This window comes from Dromiciops gliroides, chromosome 4 (genome assembly GCF_019393635.1).
Source record: "Dromiciops gliroides isolate mDroGli1 chromosome 4, mDroGli1.pri, whole genome shotgun sequence".
NCBI lineage: Eukaryota > Metazoa > Chordata > Mammalia > Microbiotheria > Microbiotheriidae > Dromiciops > Dromiciops gliroides.
The window spans coordinates 133,884,198-133,906,291 of record NC_057864.1 but is presented as its reverse complement, the minus strand read 5'-3'; the positions used below and the strand labels follow the sequence as shown (position 1 = coordinate 133,906,291).

Sequence of the window (22,094 nt, the reverse complement as noted above, 5' to 3'; positions counted from 1 at the left end):
AGTCCCTTAGCCCTGAACATGATGATCCCACTGGGATAGACTCAAATGCTAACACCAGATCTACTATCTACTATATGGCGGATATTATTGATGGTAGTTATACTACTTGCTCTATGATTTCTTGCTTATCCTTATATTGAGATTTTTCACTAGGGCCCAGGGAACCTCACATATGACCTATGGATGAGACCATGGAATTTGTAGGTTTCATTCAGACTCAGAATTAAGATAAACTAAAAAGTTATTCATAATTTCTTGATGATCAGGATGGACAGATACTGGGATGAGTTACTTTTAAGGAAAGAATAAACAGTCTGTCTTAGGTGGTTTCATAGAAACAATGAGGCTATAATGACTAAAATTGGTGTCAGGAGATTGGAGCCTCAATTTTACTGTTTGTAAAATGGGGATAATACAACTTGTAGTATCCAGGCTTGTTGTAAGGAAAGTGATTTGCAAAACTGAAATGTGACTTGGTATTTAGGACAGGGCTCTAGATCACGTAGAACTCTTGACATCTCTTTCAGTTCTATGATTCTGTTATTTTTCAAATAACATTCTGTAATTCGGGCTTGGGGGCTTGGGAGCTTGGGGGGTTTTTTAAGCCTTGAGTGATTAGAAAATGAGTAAATTCAAGAAATTTATCTTTGTCATTAAATGAATATTAACTGGAAAATCTTTTTCCCCCATATAATCCTAGAAGGGAGCCTGTTTGCTTTCCAGAAGAGAGGAATAAAGTGATTTGAAGTAAATGGTTTAAGATCACATAGCTAATTAACAGCAGAGTTGGAAGTAGAACACAGTTCTCCTGATTCCCAATCCAGTGCTCTTTAACCCACAACATGCTGCCTTCCCACTGTTGTCATCTTAAATACAAACACCCTAAATAAAGGAGGAAGAAGGAAAGATATTTCCCTTCATCTTCAGCAACCCACCTCCCACCTACCGCGTCATGCCTGCTGGTCAAATTCTAAGAATACAGCTTCCTTGTATTTTGTTGTAATCCAAATTCACATCTTGCCTGGGGTTCTCTTTTTCTGGTATTTTGGAAACCTCACTATGAATGAATTGTGAAGATCTGCTTTTGGAAAGGAGAAGTATGGATTCATGAGAAACCCTAAGGAATACTTCCCACTAGGGCAAAGCAGGGTTAGTGAGAAAAATGCACATATGAATGAGTGCCCAGCTCCAACAAGATTATCTTCATACTTGTAGCCTAAGATGGTTTAACTAGCCTCTAAGACCTGTGGTGATCCCAGAGGGATAGACCCAAGCTCTAGCCCTAGATCTAGCACCCACTAGCAGCAAAGCCTTTGGTAAGTCACTTCATTTCTCCAGTCCTTGGTTTCTTTGTTTGAAAAATGAGGAGGTTGGACAAGGTCCCTTCTAGCTCGAACATTCCATCATTGTCTCTTTCCCTGTGGGACAGTGGTTCCCAGAGTATGCCTCAAGGCTAATTGCAAGAAGAGACAAATTCATATGTACATTAAACATTGTCATTTTTATCTTTATTAAGCTCTAATAAACTTGGTGGCACAATTCAATATAATTAGCAAACATACCTTCTGTGGATTGAATAACTAATGTCTCATGCACACACACACACACACACACACACACACATATATATATATGTATACATATACATATATATATATATATATATATACACATTACTGTTTTTTTTTCAGATGTATATAGATGCTGTTGTTTAATAAAATACAAATCCCCACTTAAAGGGAGGCCAGTTGAATTTATATTCACTTTTGGCCCATTATGGATTTTCTCAATCAATAGGTCTGAAGAGCACAAATACTATTAGGCGGGGGTCTACATATATTTTTTTATGTAGAGTCATTATACTGGAAAAAGTTGAAAACTGGTGTGGAGACCAAGTCAAACTTCCTGCTGTTTGAACACATCCCTGTTTGTGAGAAAGCCACAGGAGTGAGCAGGTCTGCTGTGGTTTTAATAGGAAGGAGACTCTGTGTAATGTTTCCAAAATGGTTTTCTTATTTCCCCCAGAGCTGACTTTACCCAGTCTGCCCAGAGCTGAGCTCAAGACGTCAGCTGACACTTGGTGGGGAACTTGGTAAACTCAGAGAATGATCTCTAGTCCAACAACTGTCCTTACGTGGAGCTCAGTTTCTTTCCCTATCTCCCTGACTTGACTGCTTGTGCTTTCCTCTCTCACACTGTCTCCCATCTACTCCAAATATCTTTTAGATGAACTTCTTTTTTTTTTTTCTATTTTGTGTCCCCTATTAAAGCTTGAGATTCTTGAGGGAAGGGACTATCTTTCTTTATGAAACCCATCTCAAAGCCCATTGTTTTAAAATTCTCTTGCCTCTTGCCAACTCCTGGTTTTTAGGCAGGGTTATTTGTTACATTTGTATCCCCAGTCCTTAGCACAGTGCCTGTTACAAAGTAATTGCCTAATAAATGCTTGTTGTCACCAAACATCTCAATGTCCTCTGCCAGGATGTATTCTCACCTCTTCATTTAGATGTGGTCAATTAACCTTGACCAACCAACAATGTTCCTAAGAAACCAGAACAAGTCCATGGTTTAACAAAGAACTGTGTGCCAGGTTTCCTTTGGTATCACCATATTCCCAGACCTTCTTGATCATATAAAACACACACTAGGACTAAACATTGGTAAGAAAATTTATTAATCTACACAAGCAGCTAAGACAGTGGGGAGGGGTAGAAGGAGAATTTGATTTTGGAGTCAGAAGGACTTGTATCTGAAATCAGGCTTGAATATGTGTTAAGCCTTGGGTATATCTTTTCACTTCCATGAATATAAAATTAGGTAAATAATACCTGCACACCTATCTCACAGAATTGTTAGGAAACCACTTTACAAACCTTAGGGCATTTTAGAAATATGAGTTATCATTATCGTTATTATATCAATAGCGTCAACCTGAAAATCAATGAAACAATCAATATAATAAAATTAAGGTCTTTAATTGGAACAGGGGCATTATAACTCAGGATACCACCATAGCGAGTGCTAAGAATACCTAAAGATGGGGACTGGGGACACGGTTTATATGAGGTAACAAAACAGAAAGAGGAAAGAGATAGCCTCTGGATTAATTTATCTCATAGTTTCACCAGCTAAGTTTATTTACATAAAGTCCTGAGAGTGTTGAAATTACCTTCTTGAGGGTTAAGTATCTCATAAGTTCTTAAGGTAAACTGTAAGAAAAAGTACAAAAAAAGAAAAAAGAAAAAAAGCTTGGGATTCTTTGGAGGGGAGAGTTTTGGGATATCTACAAAATAATTAGAAACTAGAACTGATAAAGTCTGATCAGCCCCAGACAATTCATTGGCCCGGAAATGAGACTAGATGAAGTCAGTCAGTTCTCAATCATGTTTATCAATAGATAAAATACTGAGTACTCTAAAGACTTGGAGTATCTGGATATTTAGATATTAGATATTTCTCATGCTTATTATGTGACCTGAAGTAAGTTGTAAAATGAGAAATTGGATTAAAAGAAACCTGAACACTAAATAATTGTATTGACTCATTTTAGCCCAAGAGATGAGACAGCACTTCCTTTCAGTCCAAAGATGGGGGGTTATCAGCATGGAATGTTCCATGTACCACTCAATAGATCGGGTCACCAGGGTCCTTGGATCAAAGGAGCACTCTTTGGTTGGGGGAGTGAGGGATGGGACATATCTGAGAACCACTGTAATGTAAAAACCAAAGTCCCCATTAAAATTTGTGATTTAACAGGTAAAATGAGGTCATGTAAAGTAGTTAACTCACTATGTTAAATCTTAGGCAAGTTCACTTCTATCTCTTAGCCTTGGTCCTCTCTGCTACAAAAGGATGAAGTTTCATTTAATCATTTATAAGGGTCTTTCCCAGCTTTAAAACCCTACTATTCAATTGAGCAATACCCACCCCACCCTCAGGTTATTTTGTAAAAGGTCAATGAGTAAGCATTTTTAAGGTTCCTCAGGATGCTAATGAGAATCAAAATAGTAACAATCGGTAGGATAAGTATACCTGGGTGAAGGTAAGTACAACACATGAGACCAGACTCTTCCAACTGCAAATTGGGACAAGGGATCCCAATCCCCAAGGAATCCTTAAACTTTCCCAAGGGAAAAGCAGTTCTGCCTCCCACCTCAGGAATACAGTGTGGCCTAGCACAAAGACCCTGGTCTACAAGGAACAAAGATGATATATTGACATAGATGGGTGTTATTCACACCCGGCACTCCTTCCCAGTTGTTTCCCTTCCAGCTGTTTTGCCCCTCACAGCTGCTTTGCATACAGCTTTTGTTTGTAAACATACAAAAAGACCAGGTCTTTGGGACAGTCTCCATAGTGATTCTGTCTCCTGACCATATATTCCACTCTCCTAATAAATCTCTTTTTATTTTCCAAGATTCATGATGAGCCTCCAATTCTTTGGGTAACTAGCCCTCCCGCCTTGATCTAGGTCACAAGCCCCGCCCCCCCAAGGAGAGACTAAGTAATTTTCACCATAATTAATACCCAAAATAACTACAAAGGCCCCATGAAGGAAGACCCTATCTGCATCCAGACAAAGAAGTGATAAAGACGAGTATGTATAGAATGGTTTTACATACATATGTGCATGTTTCTGTGTAATGGCAGCCCTTCTAGGGTCAGAAGGGAAGGAAGAAAAAAAAGGGGGGAAAAAGAAAGTTACATGATGATTTTAATATTTACCTAAAAGGAATAGCAAGTTGTACATAACAGATTTGCAGTTTCATGTGCAATCATCTTTTTTTTTTCTATTCTACTGTGTAACAGAAATGCTTGTTTTATTTCTTAAGTTTAGAACAAAATAAACAATTTTTAAAAGCAAAAGAGGGTTATTGGATACTCCAGAGGCAGATTCTTAACTTGAATGATGATGATTTGGAGAGGTGGGGCTGCTGACACTCTGGCCCCCCAACCATATTTTACTTAGGCTGGGAAGTTTGTATTCCCCAAATTCACATCTGGGGGACAACAGGGGGAAGCAGTCCTAAAGGATGTTAAGTGAAAGGGAGGGCTGTAATCCCCCAATAAGTGTGCAACAGGGAAGACCTTGGGTGATCATAGATTTCTAGCTGAATAGGACCCTACAGGTCACCCTGTCTAACCCCTTTATTTTACAGATGAAAGAGGTTAGGTGGCTGTGGTCCAGAGATCATGGGATCAGAGATTCAGAATTAAAAGGCACTTTACATCTAACTCCCTACTTTTGCAGGTAAGGAAATTGAGGCTTAAAAAGGTTAGGTGTGTCCCATTGGTCACACAGCTGGTTTCTCATAATACTGGGAGAAACTAAACTTGCTCCCAGGTACTCTAATGCCAAATCTAGTGACTTTAAATGCCCCGCAGTGTTGATAATTCCCAAACTCCACCAAAGCATATCTGTCCTCTCTTCCTGGGAGCCCAGTTTGTCCTCCACTTTCCTCCTATTATCCTCAAATAGGGCAATGACCCCAGTCAGCTGGTGGGAAGCTACCAGTGGATTTCAGTCAAGCAGCACCCAGCTGAAAACCAGCGATGATGGAACAGACTTTCGGGTCAGTGGTTTCTCTGCACGGCCTTCTTCCTCCCTGCCTTCCCAAGTTCAAGTGCCAGCTTGATTTGGATCTGGAAGCTTCCCAGCCCAATCACAGAACAAAAGTGCTCTCTGAGGGCCCCATTTCATGTTCCAAAGTATGTTTTTATGTTTGTTGGCCAATAGAATGCTTACCAGCAACAATAACCACACTGTTTTCCCTCCACCGTAGAGACTTTGTTTCTTCCCGTTTGTTCCAGGGCTGGAATAGTTCAGGCAGGGTGTCTGGCCTCAGCCATGACCCCAGGCCTCCGAGAGCAACCCCAGAAGTGAAAATGAACACTCACTGGCTACTACCTAATGGTTTTCATTTTTTTTAAAGTCCTCATTTCCTACTTAATCATCACAGAGAGTGAGGGGTTTTTCTTTCTTTTTTCTTTCCCTTTCTTCAGTTTCCAAAATAAGGGACCACAGCCCTCTAGCGGTCTAAGGCCCAAAGCCAAACTTCCAATGACTGGGGTTGCTCTGCCATCTGGTGGCAAGATTGGGGAAACCACATTGCATCAACAATTCAAATTTCAGAAGCATTTTACAATCACTGAATCAGAGGGGGTCTCCTAGTCTAAACTTTCTACTTCAGCCATTCCAGACAGGTCTCTATAACCATCTTCCCAAAATTCCTTTGGAGAAAGAGGTTCTATAGCAATGCCTGGTAATCAAACTGTGTGACATCAGCTGTACAAGTGTTATGCCCATTTTCCAGAAAAGCTAAAGCTCCTGGTAGTGAAGGAATTTTACCCAGAGACACACAGCCCCTTATCACAAGGAGATATTCAGCCTAACATGGAACATAGTGGGCCAGTTGCTGAATCAGGAAGACCCAGGTTTAAGTTCTATCTCTGACAATCAATAAATCGATCAACAAAAAATTGATTAAGCACTGGTCATGCATCAGGCACTGTGCTAAGATGACCAAAAACAATGAAAAAGTTTCTACTCTAAAGGAGTCTACTGCACTCTTATCCCAGAGACAGCGTGTATATATGTGATGTATACATATGAATAAATACACGATGATGAGGGAGGGAGGGCACTGACCCTACTCAATTGGGGAGCTTTGTGTAGAAGGAAGTCCTTGAGTTGTGTCTTACATGAATGAGTGGTCCTATGAGGCAAAAGTAAGGAAGATATGCACTCCAGAAATAGAGAATGACCACCTCGAAGTGGAGTACCAGGCATGAGGAACTAAGAGGACAGTTTGCCTAGACTGTGAATTAAGAACGAAGGACAGTGGATAGATAGATGGGGCAAAGTGAGCCCAACAGAGGAGTTTATATGCTATCCCTAAAGGCAAAAAGAAGCCACTGGAATTTACACTAGCTAAGTAATCTTGGACAGCTCACCCAGCACAGCAGTGCCCCCAGGCCATTCTACAAGCCTATAATTGCAGAAGAGTTGCCCATCAGTGTCAGTGGAAGGAATTTATACACCTGAGTTCCCTATGCCAATTAAAAGATAGTCAAAAATAAGGAAGTTCATTCTAATTCCTAGTGAGTCTCTCATATTGTATCTTAAGCCAATTCCTTGTTAGGTTATCCTCAAGAGAAATAGAAGGGTTGCTAATTGTTGTATCCCTTAATAAATCTATAGAGTATAAAATCCCCCAGGCTTCCCTTCTCTTAATTGAATAGCCAATTTGTTTAGACTTTTCTCTTTTCTTTTCTTTTTTAAGACTAACATTTTCTTTTCTCCCAATTGCATGTAAAAACAATTTTTACTTTAGCCTTTTCTAAGTAGGCTTGGGAATGATTGACAGGGAATGTGGACAAGCCCTTCGGAGGGTAAATGATCCTGCTGAAAATGAAATGCAAACGGCACATCAGTGTTGGGTATGAGACACTCGGCTGCAGCCTCTGCTCCCCAGCAGCCCCTCCCAAAGGCAGCAGCTACAGAAACACTTAGAGTCCAGCTCTGCCCACGTGCAGTGACTCAGCAGAGACTCCAAGGAGAGTTTGGTCACTGGCTCCATGCAGCTGTTTGGAGGAAGCCAAGAACTTCTGCTGCCAGGCTGGGCATGAAGGGATCAAACAGGAATTTCCCAACATTCTTTGTTCACATTCACCTTTGTCTCTGTCCTGGTTTCATGGGCAATGTACTTTTAAGGTGTTGCTCCTGAAGCCAGAACAAGATAGCCGGGAGGCATTAGGATGAAATCAAAGAAGTTGGAGTCCACCGATTCATGGAAGACTCAGTGCTCTAGGGATGGTTGTCTCCTAGCTCTGTTGCTATTCAGTTCAAGATCTATTACTTTAGTGGGTAGCAAGGACATTTGGTAAGCACGATCAATAGTAACACAAAGAGGAAGAAGCTCATTTCTTTAATAAATAGCACTTTAACAGAAGGGAAATCATTGCTTTGGGTGAATGATGGCATGGTTCGACTTGGCCTTCTAAGTAATGTTCCTCTTACATTTCAATTTTTCTTTCCAGTTGGATGCTCTGTTTGCACTACAACTAACCTTACACCTAAATCCTTGAGAAACACCACTCCCTTCCCCCTCCCCACCCCCGCCTAAGTCTCCTACCTCTCTCACTATGATACAGTTCATTTTGTCAGGGAAGGAATAGAGGAAGAACTGAGAACTCACCCCTCACCTCTGCCTCTGGGTTTCTCTGACTTCCTTAAAGACCTGGTTCAGATCTCACCTTCTATAGAACACCTCCCTCAGTCCACCCAGCAGATAGCTTCCTCTCTAAAATTATTTTCCATCTATTCGGTATATATCTGGTATGGACCTATCTTTTTTTTTCAGGGCAATGAGGCTTAAGTGACTTGCCCAGGGTCACACAGCTAGTGTCAAGTGTTTGAAGTCACAATTGAACTCAGGTCCTCCTGAATCCAGCGCCGGTGCTTTATCCACTGCACCACCTAGCTGCCCTTCCCCCCATTAAAAAAAAAATTTCCTCTCTCCCTTTAGAAGGTAAACCTCTAAGGGAAGACCACTTTTGTCTTTCTTTATATCCCCGGTGGTTAACAGTGCCCAGCACATAGTAAATGTTTAGTAAATCAGTGAGGCAGCATGGTGGTGTGGTAATAGAGCAATGAGCCCAGAGTCAGAAAGTACTGAGTTCAAGTTCAGTCTCAGGCACTCACTAGTTGTGTGATCCCAGGCAAGTCACTTCACCTCTGTTTGACTCAGTTTCTTCAACTGTGAAATGAAGATAATAATAACACTTACCTCTCAGGGTTGTTGTGAGAATCAAATGAGACAATATTGTAACACAAGCACTTAGCACAGTACCTGGCACAAAGTAGTCACTATATAAATGCTTATTCCTTTCCCCTAATAAATATACAGTGAACGAGTGACCAACAGAGGAGAAGGCTACTTTATACTTCATAGCCAATAAAAGGCTCATGTCCCAGGACTAGAGAAACTGACTCACTCTTCTGCCTCCCCTCTATCTTTTATAACTGAGATCCAGCACCATTCCTTCCCAAGATTATTTGCTTTATAAAACAAATGCTCATTAATCCAAAATGAATCTCTAATGTTGAAATTCTAGAAGAAAAACTAATAAAGTTTTTGGAATTTTTTAACCTAGAACTTTTTCTTATAACAAAGAACTGGAAAAAAATCAGAGACCTGAGTTCCAGGTTATGGATCTAAGAAACAGTCAGATGGGCATTAACATCCCTCCTCCACACAGATCAATAATTGCTCTGACTCCTTTAGGTGACCCCAAGTACCCTCTCCTAATTTTCACTTCTTCAGCAGTCTTGCTTCTTCCCTAAGCCCAATCTCCATCCTGTTTCTTTGTTGTGGCAGTTGAGCCCATGACTCATTGGGTGTGCTTTCCCTCGTTTCTCTATTTCCTCATGTGGCTGCCCAGAGTGTGGCATGGACTTTTTCAACCTGGGGAAACCGCCTCCATCCGCATCATGCCACATAAGCTTTCTCTGACCATGGGCTCTTTGTCTTTTAGGAGCTAACATAGAATCAAAGGAACTAGGTTGTCAGGAAAGCTGACTCTTCTCCAAGTCTCATCTATTTTACATGTTCCATCTTCATAATTTGAAGATGTTGTCATCCTGTCATTTTTTCAGTCATGTCTGATTCTCCGTGACCCTACTTGGGGTTTTCTTGACAAAGATACTGGAGTGGTTTTCCTTTTCCTTCTCTAGCTCATTTTTCAGAAGAGGAAACTGAGACAAACAGGGTTAAATGACTTGCCCAGGGTCACACAGCTACTAAGTGTCTGAGGCTGCATTTGAATTCAGGAAGATGAGTCTTCCTGACTCCATGCCTGGCACTCTGTCCACTGAGCTACCTTATCATCCTAAGAATAGTTCATCTTCATATAGTGCTTTAAGAATTACAAAATATTTTACATACATTATCTCATTTAGCCCTCACAACAACACTGAGGCTGGTGATTTTTTACAAATGAGAAAACTGAGGTTCAGTGAGGGATCTTGCAGATCATCTAGTCATAGACCTTCATTTTTCAGATGAAGAAAGTGAAACCCAGAGTTGACATTCAAACCCAGGTGCCCTGACTGCAAATCTGTGCTCTTTCCACTTTGCCATTTTAAAGCTGGAAGGAGCCACAGAGATCTCAGATTGTCAAAGGCAAAATCTACCAACTTGTTTATCTACCTTGCTTTGGGAGACTAGCCACTTTTGTCAGACTTTAGATGTAGCATGTGTAAGATATATATTTCTCTTCCACTTCAATCACACACACACACACACACACACATTCAAATAGTTACCCTCTTTTATACAATTGTGTTGTTCCCTGCCAAAATGGGGAGGGGGGGGATTGGAGGCAGTGGGAAAAGCTAAGTCCCTTTGTATGGCTTGTTGGACTTGGCAGAGATATAGTAAAAATAGGACAAGATAGATACTGCTCTTCATGGCCTTTGGCCATATTCTATTGATACCATTTTGGGCAAGAATAACATTTGTTTGGCTGGCTTGTAAAGGAATCTTGTGACTTCCAATCTTGTAAGAAACAAGGCAATCTGAGCGAGTTCTTTTCCAGAAATCAGCCTTGATGTCTATTCTAGAATAATAAGGGCTGTGATTTATATAGTAATCACAAAGAATGGTGTGACTATGATATCATTTAATTCTCCCAACAAACCTAAGCACTAAGTAAAGCAAATTGTAGTACCTTCATTTTACAAATGAGGAAACTTGGAGGAGAACGAAAGGTCAAGTGACGGTACCCTTAGTGAGGTATGAAAATTGCAACCCTTGTGTGTTACTGTAAACCCCAACGGCAACTGCATTTCAAGAGAGTGGTAGGGACCGAAGCCAGATTGCAGAGGGTGGTGAGGAAGTGGAGGCAGTGAGTATACACTACTCTTGTTGGAAATCTGGCAGTGAAGGGGAGGAGAGAGCGAGTGAGCAAGAGAATCAAAGTTGAGGGAGTAACAGAGTTAAGGAGATTTTTTTTTAAGAAAAAGAGACCTGATATATTTATAGGCATAAAAGGAAACAGCAGTGAGGGAGAAGTTGAGCATGATTTGTATGGCTGAAAGGGGGTTATAATAGAATAAGGAGATGGGATAGGATGAGATCAAGGGATGATAGAGGGGGTGAGCATTGTCAAGGAAGTAGGAGCAGGGGAGATATAGTGAGTTTTTGAAGTGTGAAGATGGGGAGGTATGGGAACTCCACAGTAAAGTAAACCAGTGCCTTGGTTTGTTCATTCAAGTTTCTTCCTTCCTTCCTTCTTTCCTTCCTTCCTTCCTTCCTTCCTTCCTTCCTTCCTTCCTTCCTTCCTTCCTTCCTTCCTTCCTTCCTTCCTTCCTTTCAGTCCTGTCTAGGGAGCTCCTGGTGAGGAATTCTTCTACCAACACAGATAAGCATCTGCACAACTTAATAGTCTTAGAGTTACCCATATCCCTGAGAAGTCAAGTGTCAGAATCAGTATTTGAACCCAGGTCTTCCTCACTCTGTGGCCTGCCTTCTATCTACTACTTTTACTTAGGTTTTTAATATCTTTTTTTAAAAAGTCAGACTAAAATTTGAATCCCCAAATCATTTATTAGTCTTTTAAAAGATATTACTGGGGCAGCTAGGTGGCGCAGTGGATAGAGCCCCAGCCCTGGAGTCAGAACGACCTGAGTTCAAATCCGACCTCAGACACTTGACACTTACTAGCTGTGTAACCCTAGGCAAGTCACTTAACCCCAATTGCCTCACCAAAATAAATAAATAAATAAATAAAGATATTACTAATATAAGGAGGATACTGCTAACACCTCAAAGTTCTCATGGACAGGATGATCATTTGGGAGATGGTTTGTTGCCTAGTTGGAATTCCTAGGGAGCTTCCCTGTTGTTCCTGGAGGGGCAATTAGTTTCATATATGCCAGATCACAAGTCAGGGCATTGACAAGCCTTGACCCAAGGGCTTCACAGAATTCCAGAATCTCAAAATTGGAAAAGACCTCAGAGATCTTCTAGCCTGACCTACACCTGAACAAGAATTCCCTCCACAAAATATCCGGCAATGTCTTCTAGCCTTTACTTGAAGACTTCCAAAGAGCAGAGACCCAGCCATTATGTCATTGGGCATCCTGTTCTACTCTGGGGTGGCTCTGATTGTTAGGAAGGTTTTCCTCAACTCAGTCTTAAATCTCTTTCTTTGTGTCTTCCCCTCTTTGCTCCTATTACTGCTCTCTGGGGCCAAGCAAGAGTTTAGTCCTTCTTTTACCTGACAACCTGTCAGATATTTGAGGAAAGCTATTCCACCACCATCCCCTCCCCCAAGCCTTTTCTTCTCCCAGGCGAACCTCCCCAAGTTGTTTACTCATATACCATGACCACTAAGCCTTTCACTGTCCTGGTGACTCTTCTATGAATTTTCTCAGGCTTATCCATGTCCTTCCTCAAATGTGGTGCCTAGAACTAAATAAAATTCTCTACATATGGCCTGAGCAAGGAAAAGCACAGCAGAATTATCACCTCCCTAAATACAGTTAACATCCTAAGGTCACTTTATACAGAGTATCCCAAAAGTCTTAGTACAATTTTAAACTTTAATACTTCATGTGTGTGTTTATGTATGCATATATGTACATATATGTATATAATATATACATACATACAAGGTGGGCCAAAAATCACAAAGGGCTTTCAATATTTAATAATTCCTTTATTTTTTGTTTTAAACTTACAATACCATAGCATCATATACAGTATATATAGGAAATTAATTTATATTATTATGAAAAATCAAATCTCATAAATGGCAAAAATAAAGAAAAATAATTTTCAAAAAGTTATTAAAACATCATGACTTTTGGACCACCCTGTACCTAAAGAATGTGTGTTAATGCATACCTATTATTCCCCTGTCAACACATGTATTCATATATGTCCACACAGAGAAAACATGTGTGTTTATATGCCTATATACAGGTTTTTACATGAGTGTGCATGTGTATATATGTATATGTCTTGTTTGTACATAGTTGTTTGCATGTCACCTCCCCTATTAAATTGTGAACTCCTTAGAGCAGGGAATGTTTTTACTTTTTCTTTATATCCCCAGTATACAAACACATACACACACACACACACACAGAACTTGGCACACATTAGGCACTTAAATGTTTTTTGATTTGTTGACTTAATTTGACATTAGCTTTTTGGTTACTATATCACATTGTTCATCCATATTGAGCTTTCAGTCTACTCAAGTCCCTGGTTCTTTTTCGGATAAACTGTTATTCAGCCATAATTCCCCCATATCATATTTGCACAATTGATTTTTTAAATCGGTCAGACTTTACATCTATCCATAGTAAGTATTATCTTATTATATTTGGCCCAATTGTCTAGCCTGGCCAAAGTCTTTCAGATTTTGACTCTAAAAAATTGTCCCTTCCATACTGGGGGGTTAGCAATGTGGTACTCTTAAGGTGTGGAAAATTTGTGTAAAATATTTTGGCCCTCCCTTTTGTAGCAGAGTAAAAGTTTGAATTATTGTGGTATTAAAAAATAAGCTATGTTGATATTATATATATATATTTTATGAATTTCTGTGTTTCTAAACTTTTTCTATATTTGCTGTCCTTCATGTGGCATCTGTGGCTTCCACAAAACTCTCCAAAAATTCCCATCTAATTTCTTATGCCGACCCATGATATAATGAAACTGTGATATGGAAAGTCTTGATGCAGAAGGAGTAACTGTACTCTAATATGCTAGCCTTTATAGCCTTGTGTCATCCATAAATATAACAAGCAGACAAACTATATAACTTTATTAAAGTCAATGGTAAAAAATTTAAGGACCTAGGAGCCAAGCACAGATTCCTGGGTAATTCCACTGGATTCTTTCCAAGTTAACATGAAACCATTAATGACTACTCTTGGAGTCTGGCCACTCAACCAATGCCAAATCCAGATAACTGTGCTATTATCTAGCCGATGTCTCTCCACTTTGTCCACAAGAATAGCACAAGAGACTATCAGGTGCTTTATTAAACCTAAGTGAACTATATCTCTGGGTGGCTAGGTGGTCCAGTGGATAGACTGCTGGGCGTGGAGTAAATAAGACTCCTTTTCCTGAGTTCAAATCCTGCTTCAAACACTGGCTAACTATGTGATCCTGAGAAAGTCACTTAACCCTGTTTGCCTCAGTTTCTTCATCTATAAAATGAGCTGGAGAAGGAAATGGCCAACCACTCTAGTATCTTTGCCAAGAAAATCCCTAATGAGGTCACAAAGAGTTGGACATGACTGAAAAACAACTAAACAACAACTATACCTCTACCATTTCCTTGATCTACCTATGTAGTAACTTTGTCAAAAAGAGGAAATGAAATAAGTATAATGTGATCTGTTGTTGATGAAGCAATGCTGACCACCATTTTCTTTACTAGATGTTCACTAGTCAATCAATTCACAAGTTTTTTGTTTGTTTTTTTTTTTTTAGTGAGGCAATTGGGGTTAAGTGACTTGCCCAGGGTCACACAGCTAGTAAGTGTTAAGTGTCTGAGGCTGGATTTGAACTCAGGTACTCCTGACTCCAGGGTCAGTGCTCTATCCACTGTGCCACCTAGCTGCCCCCACAAGTATTTATTAAATGCTTACTAAGTACCAGGCACTATACTAGATGCTGGGGATTACAAGTACTATAATGATGCTTTTAATTACATGTTCTAGGATAGTGGTATCAAACTCAAATAGAAACTGGGTCTCTAAACTGTAAATAAGAATCCTTTTAGGCTGCATAGTGACTTAGAAAAACATATATTAACATCATCTATGTTCTATTATATTTTTATTTATTTTGTTAAATACTTAGCATTCACATTTTAATCTGGTTTAGACTACACCCAGGAGTGTTGCAGGCTATAGTGGAGTCCATTGGCCACATGTTCTAGAATTTTACCCAAATGGAATTATTACTCTCCCTCTTGTTCTGTTGCAAAGTTGCTGATTCTATCCACTCATATTTAGAGCCCTTCACGTTTCAGCTCCAACCTCTCTTGTAAATGCTGGTTGCCAGCAAACTGGCCCACTTGAGGTTTCCCAGACCCCATATTCCATCTCACACTTTGCACAGGTTATCTCCCCCAAGCTTGGAGTGTACGTCCTCCTCAAATTCGATTCTTGTAATCCCTAGTTCCTTTCATACATAAATTGTCCTTCATTCTCAAAGAGGACCATGACATTGGTGTGATATCATGACTTACAGAGAACTGGATTTTTAAGTGAGGGAGGGCTGTGCAAGGTCACCAATCTTACTCTCTCCTTCACAGCCATCTGGGTCCAGTGGCAAGCTAGACATCAGGACCACTGGAGATGACCCTGGATGTTTAAGGCAATTGGGGTTTAATGGCTTGCCCGGTGTCACGCAGCTAGTAAGTGTCTGAGGTGGGATCTGAACTCAGGTCCTCCCAACTTCAAGGCCAGTGCTCTATTCACTGGGCCACCTAGTTCCTTTCAAGGCTCAGCACAAGGACCCAATTACTAATGACCTCCTCCATCCTGAAGCTACTTTTCACTTGTTTTGTATAGATTTTGTACTCACTTAAATGTGCATTTGTTTTTTCTTCCCAGAAGAATGTAAGTTCCTTGAGGATAGGGACAATGTCATTTTGTCTTTTTCATCCACAGCACCTAGCTCAGTGCCATGGACACTTTTTTTAAGTGGGCAACTGGGGTTAAGTGACTTGCCCAGGGTCACACAGCTAGTAAGTGTTAAGTGTCTGAGGCTGGATTTGAACTCAGGTACTCCTGACTCCAGGGTCGGTGCTCCATCTACTGTGCCATCTAGCTGCCCCTCCCATGGACACTTTTAATAAATGTGTGTTGAATAAATGAATGGAAATAACCAAGCCTGCCATTGACAGCAATAGGGGTCAGTGAGTTATCGGGGTTTGGTTTTGTTTTGGTTTGGTTTGGTTTTGGAGTTTTTTTGCAGGGCAATGAGGGTTAAGTGACTTGCCCAGGATCACACAGCTAGTAAGTGTGAAGTGTTTGAAGCCGGACTTGAACTCAGATCCTCCTGAATCCAGGGTCCATGGTTTATCCACTGAGCCACCTAGCTGCCCCTTGTTTTGTTTTTTTTGAAGGATTGCCCCACCCTTGAACCTGAGAAAGTAGCAACTGCCCTTGGAAGACCCAAACAGAAAGTTCAAGTACAAATTGGGAGTTCAATTGGAGGGGATGGGAGAAGCTCATCTGAGACATAGCTGGATTCCCTATTGCATTTGCAGGGACCCACTGGAGAAATGTGCCATCCGGGCAACCCCCTTCTTATATGGCCTAGGTTTGCAGGGATCCATTGGAGAAAATTAGCACTTTTTATTCTGTTTCAGCTTATAATTGGACAGTTTTCCAGTATGTTTCCTTTGCAAGTCAGAAAGGTTTCTCTGGGATGATTTTTGCATGATTGAATGCTTAAGTACTCATGTCTGTAGTATTATTGCATCCACAGCAAGGATGCATGCAGCTTCTCCACAATACCAGTGCCTAGAGATTCACCTGGAGCATACATACTGTGCTTACAGAGTTCATCTGTGTTCATTTTTTCCCTTATTTTCCTTTTGAACAGACCTTAATTACATGCCTTACTGTGAGGCTTGTCTGAGATTTTTATGGACTGTGGATAAATTTTTTTACCTAATGTCTGTAACCAACTCTAAGTACTAATCCCTTTGGGGGAATCCCATACCTCTTTGGGAATTTTTTTAGCTAATTCATTTCCCTTTTGAGGTAACTTGCTTATCACAGTTAGAGATAAGTTCAGATCTCTATTTGGTTCTTCCTGCTTGTTGCGAGTGTCAACTAGGAAATTTTTAGTTGTTTGTGTGTTGCAAGGACCCAGAGGAAATTTTTGGATTGCCATATGGGAAGAGAGGGAATGAACATTTATAAAGAAACTATCATGGGTCAGGCACTATGCTAAGCACTTTTTACAAATATTATATCATTTGATCCTCACAACAACCCTGCAAGGTAGATACAATTATTATTCCCATTTTACAGATGAAGAAACTGAGGGCGACAGAGCTTAAGTGACTCACCCAGGCTCACACAGCTAGTCAGTGTCTGAGACCATATTTGAACTCAGGTCTTCCCGACTCCAGGCCCAGTGCTCTATCCACTATTCCAACAGCTGCCTGTATGTTATATGTTAAAAAAAAAAAAAAAAAAGGTAGCTACACCAGAGATATTAGGGCACACTGGATGCCTATAAGACTATCGCCAGAGGGGGCGGCTAGGTGGCGCAGTGGATAAAGCACCGGCCCTGAGTTCAAATCCGGCCTCAGACACTTGACACTTACTGGCTGTGTGACCCTGGGCAAGTCACTTAACCCCCATTGCCCCACCAAAAAAAAAAAAAAAAAAAAGACTATCACCAGAGAGGAGGGGCTTCGGGGCCTATGGAAAGGAACTTTACCCAATGTTGCCCGCAATGCTGTCATCAGCTGTGCTGAGCTGGTGACATATGATCTCATCAAAGATGCCATCCTGAAGGCCCACCTCATGACTGATAACCTTCCATGCCACTTCACATCAGCCTTTGGGGCTGGCTTCTGCACCACCATCATTGCCTCCCCTGTGGACATGGCCAAGAAAAGATACATGAACCCTGCTGTGGGCCAGTATGCTAGTGCTGGCCACTGTGCCCTCACCATGCTCCTGAAGGAGGGGCCCCAAGCCTTCTACAAAGGGTGCGTGCCTTCCTTCCTCTGCTTGGGCTCCTAGAATGTAGTGATGTTTGTCAACTATGAGCAACTGAAACAGGCCCTGATGGCAGCTTGCACTTCCAGGGAAGCCCATTTCTGAGCCCTCTCCTGCTAGCTTTCTGCCGTACACCCCTCCCCTTGGAGTTCAGACCCCACCCTGCCTCCCATCCCATTTTTCTTCCCTCTTCCTCTCCTCCCCTGAAGAACCCTCCTGACCTAGAGTTAGCCCCATTTTATTCTTTCCCAATGCAGCCTTGCCCAGTTCTTAAGCTCCTTACTTCTAATAAAGCCAGACCAGAAGCCCCCCCCCACCAAAAGAGGTAGCTGCAGATATTTGGGCAGCAGTTACGTATTGCAGGAACCTAGAAAAATAATCATCTCACCCCAACCCCCAAGATTAGACCTGGTTTGTATGTGTGGCTCTAGAGCAGAGAGGTCCCTTAGAAGAAAAGAGAGAGTATCCCATCCCCCCTTTTTCCCTCCCCAGGCTCAACACCAGTTTGTTTTATTTTATTTTATTTTATTTTTTGCAGGACAATAAGGGTTAAGTGACTTGCCCAAGGTCACACAGCTAATAAGTGTCAAGTATCTGAGGCTGGATTTGAATTCAGGTCCTCCTGAATCCAGGGCCAGTGCTTTATCCACTGCGCCACCTAGCTGCCCCCAGCACCAGTTTGTTTTAAGCATTTGATACCTGCCTGAGCCAAGGTAGGTTAAAAGAAGAGCCCTTTAGTGAGAGAGGGAGAGCATTAGGACAGGATGCTCAGAACCATCACTGAAAATTCTGACTTCTGGAGCAAATTCAATTAAGTAGGGCCATGAGAAAAGATGTAGATCCTGAGAGGTTAGTGCCACCACTTCTGAGTCTGGATATCCCCTATGGCATGGGTCCCCAGGATAGGCCATGATGAAGTACTTTGCCGCAGTTGGGTTGAGTCGTTCCAATACTGCAGCATGATTATGTCATCCTGGGAGAGGAGCATATGACAGTGATGAAATCATTGAGGGGTCCCAAGCTGGATGAAGGAGTGTCTTCTAAAGCACCAACCTAGGGGGGGACACATTCCCTCTCCATGGGTCCTCTTACCCCCAAATCTTCAATTCCACATCCCAAAGAGCAACAGCCCTGGGGAGGAAAGAAGGAAACATATACCTCCCCCCCCCCACAATGTTGTTGCCCTGGGGTTAAGTCCTTGTTATCTCAAGCTAGTTATAGTTCTTAAGGTGATATATTCAGATGGTTTGAATTACAAAGGAGTGGTTATTCAATGATTGTGAAAAAGCATGCTTTTGTTGTTGTTCAGTTTCAGTGGTGTCCAGCTCTTGGAGTTTTCTTGGCAAAGACACTGGAGTAGTTTGCCATTTCCTTCTCCAGTTCATTTTACAGATGAGAAACTGAGACAAACAGGGTTAAGTGACTTGCCCAGGATCACACAGCTAGTAAGTGTCTGAAACAAGATTTTAATTCAGGAAGATGAGTCTTTCTGACTCCAGGTCTGGCACTCTATCCCCTGCGCCACATTGCTGCCCTAAAACTTGCATTGGAAAGCAAAATTGGGGAACAAAATGTATGCTAACTCCTCATCTTGGTCATATGAGTTAGGAGACATAAGAGAAAGAGAAGCCACAATTGGAAAGGATGTCAAGGGATAGTCTAAGAGGAAGAGGGTGAAGATGAAGGAAATTTGTCGCTAATTAAAGGGTGGAAGATCCAGAGAGCACAATGGAAAGAGTGGACCCCCCCCAAAAAAAATAGGGACTGAGGAAGGGTATGGATGAAGGATTAAGACATGAGGAGACAACCCTCATTGCCCCGCAAAAAAATTAAAAAATAAATAAATTGTATTTGTGTTTGCTGTTAACTGTTCAATAAAACATTTTTTAAAAGGGGCAGCTAGATGGTGCGGTGGATAAAGCACTGGCCCTGGATTCAGGAGGACCTGAGTTCAAATCCAATCTCAGACACTTGACACTTACTAGCTGTGTGACTCTGGGCAAGTCTTTTAACCCTCATTGCCCTGCCCCCCCCCAAAAAAAAAACCAAAAAGACACAAGGAAGTGATAGAGGAAAGGAGTTGGGATCATGATGAAAAGAAAAAGGGAACAAGAAGAAGAAGAAGAAGAAAGAAGAAAATTAGGAAGTAAAATGGAAATATTTGCTAATTGTAGGGCAGGGAGAATAATGGATAGACAAAAGCATATAGACAAATTCAGCTAGAATGTTGTCCTGATGGGTTGCCTTCCACCTAAGCCTCTTAGCCTTCTCTCTAACACATGTGACTTGATTTGTCAAAGAACAAACATCTACCTTCCACAGAAAGTGTAATTTTCTGGCACTAAAAATATATGCATTTGTTAAAAATAATATTTTAGAGGGTCCTTCATTGCATCATCCTGCTTACTGAGGCCTAAAACAAATCACTCCGATGCAATTCAGTTCTAAATTTCTGAGACTGATTCCAAAAACTACCTCCTGAATGCTTCGAGAAGAGGTGTCCTGCTAATTCCAATAATCATGATCTGGTGAGGAAATCTGTCTTTGCCATATTCGTGTATTCATTTCATGCCTTTTAAATTTTTATTTCATTCTGGCATTACTAGATGTTATCATCCGACTGTCAATAAATGAAATTTAATGACTTCAGAGACACGGAAAGCCAAGGTAGGTGCCTGCCATGGGTTTCTGAAGACTGTTTGGGGCATGAAGCTATCTTGTGAGTGTCAGGGGATCCTGAATTCTGCCTTGTCTTGCAGCTGCCACCATTTTGTAGTCCTCCCTGGCAGCTCTCCGAAATGCCTCAAAAGTGTTGCAGCCTCTCAGATATTCCCTGAAGCGTCGGCCGGCCCTGGCACCTTTACCACCAGGAATGGTGACAACATAACTCCTTGTGGTACTCTGAGGAATTGTACCCCAGGGGCCTCAAGGTGCCTCATGAACCATGACAGCAATAACCTCATCCCCATTCCACAGATGGGGGAAACTGTAGTCAGAGGACAGCCAAACATCTTCTGGAGAGACACAAAGATGGGGTACCAGCCAAATCAGAAGCGTAAGCATGACTCCTGACTCCCAAAGTTCCTTGAACCTTTATGATTGGTCATGCTTCTTTTTGCCTTTAGAAACTTTGTGAGGTTTATATATAGTTTCAATCTTGTCCCTCTGAACTCGGCAGGGCCTGTAATCAGTCACTGGGCTGAACACCTGGAACTCTGCGGGGATTATCATTAGAGGGATGCGAAGCCAGGTGTGGTTTTGGACCAGCGACCTATAGGAATGTGGATTATTTCTCACTTTCCAAGTTTGTTCTGTTCAAGTTAAAACAATTAACCTCCTTTCCCCTTCAAACAACTGTTACTCTGCAGCTTTCTCCAAGAGAAATCCAACTCAAAGACACAGCTTCCACTCCTCCCCCGCCTCTCAAAGCCAAAAGCAAAGAAAGCAAAAAAGACAGACTGGCTTCTCCTTGGAACTTCTTCCTCCTCCTGCTACCCTCCATTCCATCCTTGTCCCCTCTCCTCTCCCTCCGTCACTCCCCTCTATGTAGTCAGTTCATCAAAGCAAGGATTTTGCCTGTAATCAGGATCATCATAAACAGTGTTCAGCAAATGGAGGTTCTGCCACAAGCTCCATCCTCTAGGACCCAGTCTTTGGTTTCTACCTAGCCAGGAAATACTAGGCAGGTTAAGAAGAGTTCTTATCACAGATTCAAGAATACCTAACCCAGGGGTCAGAAACCTCTAGCCCTGAAAGCTAAATATTTAGCATACTCAATAATGCCTATTAGCAAATACTGACAGAAAGAGCCATAATTAGACATTCTGTTGACTGAGGCAGGGGAGAACTTCGGAACATACCAGGAGGTCAGCCATGGGAAGGGAACAGGGTGAGGCCAGACTGGGGAAAAAGTCATAATACCTGGATGCCTTGGGTATTTTTATATCAGATGCCAGTAGCTAGATTGACTGTGAACCAAGCTTTGGAAGGAAGTGTCCCTCTACATTTTACCATCTGTGGCAAAGTCCTGCTCTCACTGTCCTAACTTTTTTTTTTTTTTGCGGGGCAATTGGGGTTAAGTGACTTGCCCAGGGTCACACAGCTAGTAAGTGTTAAGTGAGGTCAGATTTGAACTCAGGTACTCCTGAATTCAGGGCCGGTGCTCTATCCACTGCGTCATTCACTGTCCTAACTTTTGACAGGCCTAGGACTTGCAAATTTCCACTTAAGTCTGTCCCACTCTCCTGAGCTTCTTTGGAAGGATGGTAACAACACAAGGGAATGGCTCAGGAACTTCTAGAATGACAGCCCTGTCGACAGCAGA

General features: G+C 41.6%; 1 pseudogene; it reads left to right on the top strand.

Moving 5' to 3' along the window:
• Window positions 1-5,483: 5,483 nt before the first annotated feature.
• Window positions 5,484-17,875, top strand: LOC122754700 (annotated as a pseudogene).
• The last annotated feature ends 4,219 nt before the right edge of the window (window positions 17,876-22,094 follow it).